Source organism: Rhinolophus sinicus, linkage group LG03, assembly GCF_036562045.2.
Source record: "Rhinolophus sinicus isolate RSC01 linkage group LG03, ASM3656204v1, whole genome shotgun sequence".
In the NCBI taxonomy this organism is placed as follows: Eukaryota; Metazoa; Chordata; class Mammalia; order Chiroptera; family Rhinolophidae; genus Rhinolophus; species Rhinolophus sinicus.
This window is the reverse complement of record NC_133753.1, coordinates 28,345,435-28,353,215: the sequence shown is the minus strand read 5'-3', so window position 1 is coordinate 28,353,215 and position 7,781 is coordinate 28,345,435.

Below are 7,781 nucleotides of genomic sequence, written 5' to 3'. Positions count from 1 at the left end.
CAAATAAAATTCATTAAAAGAATACTGCGTACTTTGTATAATCTCTGGGAGACCTAGAGAACCAAGTTTGGGACTCTGCAGCCAGAAGCAGTTCCCCTAAAACTCACCAAAGGACTTGTCTCCAGAGAATACCATTGCCACAGGGACTGGGTGCCGTGGCTAGCACCACCAGCACACGACCCCTGGACACTGGACTCAGCCGCTAGTCCCACAGCCACCACTGTCCCAGGAACTTAGACTATGTCCAGAGGGACTTTACTGATCCCCACTTCTTCACGTACTAGCTCCTATTCTGAGTCCAGGGGCAGACCGGTCCAATAGGCAAAACCCAGGTCGGCGGCTCATGCCCTGGCTGCAAAGGGAGGCTGAGAAAAGGAATGCGTGGCACTTTCATCTGCTCAAGTGGCAGGCTCTGCTGCCACCCATCAGGATGAGGAAGGTAGGAATTCCCTAAACACGGAGAAAGGTTCAGACACTGTCCATAAAGAAAAAAAAAAACATGCATTACATTCTCCAAAGCCACTCAGCTCTTTTTTGCTCCCCCTCCCCACACAGAACCACTGCCTCGGCAAGTAAATACTTAATGTTCTACGGTATCACTTAGAAATAACTGCTTTCTTAAAGACACATCAGAAAGCATCAGTGAGGAGGTATTGTAGGACACAGACGTTTCCACACTTGACCCAGACAGCTTCTGACCCCTACTATGTCTACAAGAGTAGAACAAACACTGGATGTTATTGTCGACGAGATCACAAGATGACTACAGATGTGGGACATGCGGTAGGTTATTTGTAAACATGGTTGCAGACATTCCTCCTCCTGTATCTATCCTCCTAAATATCACTTTGCAGCTTCTCCTACCAAGAGGTAGAGTCTATTTTCCCACCCCTTGAATCCAACCAGGCCTGGTGACTTTCTTGGCCAACAGAATGCAGTAGAAGTGATGTTGTGCCAGTTCCAAGCCTAGCCCTCCAGAGCCCTTGCCTGTTTACACTAATTCTCTTAGAGAACTGCTGCCTCCATGAGAACAAGCTTCAGCTAGCTTGCTGGAGGATGAGAGACCATGCTGTCCCAGCCCAGGCCATCTTAGATCAGCCCACCTGCCAGCTGGCCACAGATGCACAAGTGAGCCCAGCTGAGATCAGAATAACCCAGCTAAGCTTAGCCCAAATTGCCTGCAGACCGAATTGGGAGCTGAATAAATGGTTGTTACTTTAAAACACTAAGTTCTGGGGAGGTCTGTTATATAGCAAAAGCCCATTGATACGGGGTAGGTGTAGCACCTCTGCAAAGCACCCTGGGCTCCAGACAGGATGCCTGGACTATATGGACACAGGGAGAGCTGCAGAGACAGTTGGTGCTTCACCCACATTCCCTCACCCTCACCACGTCCGTGTGTGCCTGTCCAACTGCCAATTGCCAGCATCTGCCTCTCTGGCCACCAGAGCCCACTTGCCCCCCCTCACAGCAGGCCAGAAGTGCCAAGCAGCCCCCCACCCATGACCCAGGCGTTGGCATACGACTGTGCCAGCTCCCTTTCCCCTTGAGCGTGCTGTCTCTGAAGTATTATGTCCTTTTCTGGCTCCTAGATCAGTCCAGCAAGATCAAGGACCAGCTAACTCTGGGGATAACTAACTTGATAAAAAAAAAACTCTTTATTGACTTCCTTTCTCTGACTCACTTGCCCCCACTCTCCTATTGGTGCTTCCTGGGGTCACCTCTCATATAAACCACTTGCACTCAAATCCTTACCTCCAGGCTTGCTGCTTAAGCACCTAAGACCGGTGGGCACTGAGATGGGGCTTCCCCACAGAACCACAGCTGTCATCAGCCCCTCACCTCTGTGTTCCACTGCAGCCCCCACTCTAGTCAGGGAGCCAGTTACATCAGCACTGCCCACTGTCCCAGACCCACTGCCCCTGAGCACAAACACCCAGGACAGCCACTCACAGGGCCTCAGTGGCTTAAAAAACTATTCCTCCACTATCTGATTTTTGTCAACTGTTTTTGCTTTTTCCTTCACTCTCCAATGCACCAACCACCTCATCTCATGGTCTGGAGGGTGAAGGTGGGTGGAGGAGGAAAAACTTAAGGGTAGAGGAAGAGCCAGACTTGGAAGAGAAAGTTGTAGAGCAGCCTGGCCTGTCCCCACCTGTCCCTCTTATCCTGCCCAGATCTGGCAAAAGGCCCAACCTGAGCCCCCAGCAAGATGTGGTGCTTCTCAGAGGAATAAGTTCAGCAAACATAGCCCTGGATCATGAGGGGTCAGGTGCTGTCTGTCCAGTGCATACATTCAAAGCTATTTACTGAGTGCCTGTTAGGTGACAAGCACTGTTCTGGGTGTTGAGATACAGCATGCACTTGTGCAGAAGCAGAAGTGGGAATGGGTTCTGGGGTCAGGCAGACCTGTGTTCAAATTTTGTCTCCACCCTCAAGTAGCTGTGTGACCTTGGGCATGTTGGTTAACCTCTCTGTGTCTGTTTCCTCCTCTGAGGCAGGGAAAAGAAGAGTACCTATCTCAAAGGGGTGTTGGAAAAGTTAAGTGAGGTAACACCTGACACATATAAGCCCTTAAAAACCTCAGCTATTATGACTACTCTTAAGGCAGTGCCTTTCTGTTATATAAGCTACTGTGTTTTCCATAAACTCCTCTGGCACAGGGCCCAGCAGAAATGTACATGAGCGAGGCCAGTGGGCTAAATTCCTTCAACATGGCTGGCCTTCATTTGCGTGTTCTTCACTTCTATGAAAAAATAGGCTTTTCATTATTGCTTTTAAGAAAAGAACAGCCCTCTTGAACTTTTGTTTTTCTTATTCGTGATAGAGATATGAGCGCAGAGAAACATTTCTTTACCATTAGGGAAAAAAAGGTTCAAGCAACCCTGAGGACTTATAGGGAGTGGTGGGGCCTGAGGCAGGGTACAGAATACAAGCCACGTCTTAAACTGACACTACTTAGATCCACACAACTGATGCCACAACTGATGCCAAGGGGAATGAGTCTTACCTGGCAAAATAGCCCAATGTTTCAAGAGATGCCAGAAAACTGGATTCTTATTTAAAAATCTCTTGATTTTAAAATGTTGGCTCAAAATATTTAAAAATATCGTGTAGAGTACAGTACATTTTAATGGGTCTTCGGGCTGATTCAAACTCACAGGCAGAATGACCTCGAGACCTCTCTGTTCTCTGCTCATCTTTAGGTGTCTGCAGTCTGAACATTTTTTTTTTCAGCTCATACAAAGGCAATTTATTAACAGAAAACAGAAATTTGAGGAGTCCTGTTCACAGACGGTGACCACGGTGACCCCCCTTCCTGCGGGTGCTGTTGGAGGGGATGGGGGTGACATCCTCAACCCGTCCAATCTTAATTCCCAAGTGGGCAAGGGCTCTGAGCGCTGTGCATTATGAGCTTTTCATGATGCATGGCTGCCACACCATACAGCTCTAGTGGGCACTGTTCACATTCAATTCCTAGAGAGCTATAGCTCAGAGCAGTAGCATGGTTTTTCCTATACCCCCAGAGCCAGGCCAGTGGAGCAGCAAGCAAGCCTCTCTCCAGAAGGATGCTGACCCTCACCAATCTCTCCTTCCTCTGACTCGTTGGCACTAAATGTACCACCCAATTAGCAGAATATCACAAGCTACAATCCTCTAATTATCTCCAGCTAGTCTTTTATTGTATCAGCATATAGTGCTATCAAAGTACAAACCCAGCGTTGTTAATTGATGGTTTCATTAGTTTATGTCTTGTCTTCCCAACCAAAATGTAAACTCTTTACAAACAAGGATCACATTTTACGTCTTTTTGAACCATATAGCACCTCTTACCAATACCTACCTACATGTCGACTGATTCATTACAGAGGTAAGTCTGAATGTGTTGCTATTGTGGATGGCATTTGGGTAACACTTCAGGATACAGAAGAAATCTCTTCCAGGCACACAAAGAGAAATATGTAGGATCCAGTCCTAAATTTTTCTAATAACAGCAAAATTAACCATCTCTGTCAACGCATGCCAGCCATAAAGTGCAATCCTGCAACAGAGGCTATTTTACTGTTGCCATTCAGTGTAGCCTTTTAAACTATTTCTCACCAGTAAAATGGAATCATCTGGGCTTACTAGCCATCTCCTAGAGAATCCAGAGAAGAGAAAGAATCTCCATTTATAAAGTATATTTAAAATCAGTAAGTATTAAGTATGTTGAGGCTGAGTAGACTGTCAGGTGGCAAAAGTATATCAGAGAGAAAAAAATCCTTAACTGTTCATGTATCCTGGTTAAACTCCCCATTCAACCCACTGATTATTTAATTAAATAACCCGTTCCCTTGAGGTCTAGCTGTAGTCCTTGTAATTTGTTACACAGAATAAAATAATTCGCTTGCACTTATATTTACTCTTCCCTTCCCTAGGCTACTTAATTTATTTTTCTGCTTTAATAGAACTAGAACCCCTAATAAAAGAGGGTTGAATAAACAGTTTGAGTACAGAGGAGTGAGTGCAAACACAGAATACTTGAATCACATGGTAGTTCAGCTGAAAAGAGCCTTGAAGATAACTGAATCCAGCTCTCTCCTTTTTACAGATGAAGCAACCAAGACCCAAAAAAAGGTTGGTGACTCACCCAAGGACACATAACCAGGGAAAGAGACTATACACATACGATTCCCAGGGCTCGTTCTGCAGGACGCCATGAACCGGGGGACACCATGGCGTCTTCAGACACCTGCAGGCAGGCTCTTGAAGGATGATGGGCTGATAGACTTGGAAGCTACAAAGCTATACTGAGAGCAAAATTGTATCCATTCAGTATTTGCTGAAGTGCCAGGAGATGGAACATTGGAGACAGGACAGTGCACAAGGACCCAGGCACCTGCTTTGCCACATTTACCTTCAAGTTTGGTGAGAGAATGACTGACCAGCAAAAAAAAAATAAATAAATGAATGTGACACTTTCAGAGAGTGATAAATATTAAAATACTAAGCCAGGATGATGTGATAGGGAGTGAGGACAGAGGAGGGGTGCTGCTTTGGATAGGGTGTCAGGGAATCACCCTGCAATGTCCCTGATTGGGGAGGGGAAGAGCATGGGGGTGGGGAGTAAGCCCCTAGGTATGGTTTGAATGTTACCTCCGACAGGAAATTCACTACATCCAAAGGCCAGCTCAGCTTGTTAAAAAGTTCTTTCCTGAGCTGAGCTGAAATCTACTTCCCCAGGACTTCCAACTCCAGTAACTCATTCTCTGAGCATCACAGAAGCCAGTCGGCTAATGGGTGTTAAGGAGCGTGTTCCAATGCAAAGCACGGTCCTAAGAGAAGGCAGCTGTTTCAGTGTTTTAATTGAAAATGGGGTGTTTGGGGAAACACAACATACCAAAGAGGTGACTTATGTATTCTCATTCAACCCCCAGTTCATAAGTGTTTCAAATCACCACGTCAAAGGAGGTTCTGACAGCCAATTTCTAGAGTCCCAGACCTGTCCCTGCAAATCACCTGACATTAACAAGACACAACTACTCCCTTCCATCTAGAACTCTAGTTGGGGCTCTACAGCACCGACATTGCTGGCTCCATTGCACCATCATTCGGCATGGCAAAGGAAATTTGGCTCTGTACATTTTCCTTTCTACGGTATTGATGGAATCATAGAACTAAGAACTCATAGGGTTCAACTCCAGATTTCACAGACAAGGACATGGAAGCTTGGAAAAAAGAAGTGATCACCCATGTCCATCAGCAAATTATGCCCTCTCCAGCCCCCAAACTAGGCTAGGCATGGCTGGGCAGTTGCACTAATGTAAAAGTCCCAGGTTTACTTGCATGTTGGCATGGATTTCCAATCTTGCAGTGCTTTTAATTCATGTTTAAGAAGAGAAAGCCCAGCTCCCTAACTGCCTTTTTCGTGTGGACCTGCAGTCCAGAAATCTCCCAAACATCTGATGACGCACTGCAGAGGCCAGGTGACATGCATTGTTTGGTTTGCAGGGGTCCTGCACTGTGCAGAAAGCTGCAGCTCCTGCTCCAAACCCAAACAAAAGCTGTAGGAGGAGGCGAGAGAAGCAGAACTCAGGGACAACACAGAAATCAAAAATAGTTCAGCTCTTACCTGAATCTAGAAGGTCACTCGCAATGCCTCAGGGCGCTCTAGGCTGGGCAGTAAAATGGTCAGTAACACGGGAAGAAAGGGGCCCGAAGAGACAGATCTTCTTGAACCAATGAATGAAATGCCCCAGCCCCTCTCCTTCCTCCAGGTTGAAGCAACTGGGGGAGGATTTGGGCAGTAGCTGTAGCTGCTTGGCAGTGCCTCCTTCCTCTGCCATCACTGGTTTCTGCTGCACCTGGAGCTCTGAGAATGTACCATGTTTCTCCCTCTGAACCCTGCATTAGCAGGAATAAATGACTTCCTTGGGTGGAGGGGGAATGCTGGAATGCAATTCAATAAGTATGGGCAGCAGCTCTCAGAAAAGAAAGCAGAAACACCAACTCTAGCCACCATCCGGTACCTTCTAGAGCAGGCCCCCAAAGTCCAAGTTTCAGGTGGACAATAAGGCTGGTAGCTGATTAGAGAGTAATCACCTGCATTACACAAGGTTTCTCCATCTCTCATCAGGCAGAATGACGGACCTCAGAGCAGTAAAACGTGACTCCCTCCACCACTAGCCACACAGAGTGCAGCTGAGGCAGGGACTTGGTTTCGGTGTAGCTGCTGCACCTGACGGTGAGCCCAGTGCAGTTGCCATCGCCATACTGTACCTCAGTTTCCCCATTTATAAAAGAGGCATAAAACAAGCCACCCTCAGCTCACCACCCCAAACCCCTGGGTTGCAGAGAGGGTGACAAGATGGGATGGAAACATCGCAGGGAGGGATGGCCTGGGAGGAACACATTCTCCTCCATGACTGTGAGTCCCCAGGGGAGAGTGAATATCAGAACCCAGACCTACTGACTCCAGTGACATCTGACATCTGCCTCTCAAGTCGAGTGTGGGGGCTGAGAGCTTGGGTGTTGGGGTGAAGACAGATTGGGGTTCCAGTCTGTCTTCATGTATGACTATGGGCATAGTGACTTCTCCCTGAGCCTGACTTTTCCCACCTGTAAAATGGGTCTAATGATTGTGGGGACAGAGCCCCAGAGAGCAGTTTCCAGGCTCTCGGCCTCACGTGGAGGGGTGCTGGCTCGGCTAGTAGGTGGTCATCAGCTGTGGTTAGTTGGCCGTCAGCTGTAACCATTGAGCCACTGGCCACTAATATAACTGCCGTGGCTACGTTGGGAAGTCGAGGAGAGTCAAGGGATGTCAAGGAGAGTCGGTTGGTTGGCAGAAAAGTGTACAGTAGGTCGCACGTCGTGTGAATCCAGCCTCCAGTAAGACTATAGTGGTATGACTCCCCTACCTATGGCTCCGTGGGTGTTCCTTTTTGGCCTCACCATGTCCTGTGTTCTTATGTTGGGAGCGGGACCAGAGACCCCGCCTGTCACCCCGCACGACAATGATAATACAGTGGTACCTCGGTTTTCTAACGTAATCCACGAGCTCGGAAACATTCAAAAACAGCCGACAGCTAGGCCTCAGGATCTTGCACTCAGGGGAAGCTGTGTGACATATTCGACTTCTGAGTCGTGTTCGAAAACCGAAGCATTTACTTCCGGTTTACGGCCTTCATAAACCAAAATGTTCGTCAACAGAGATGTTCGAAAACCGAGGTACCACTGTACTTTTTCATAGGTACTATCAAATGAGAGCATGCAATGGAGGGCTAAGCCCAGTGCGGGGCAAG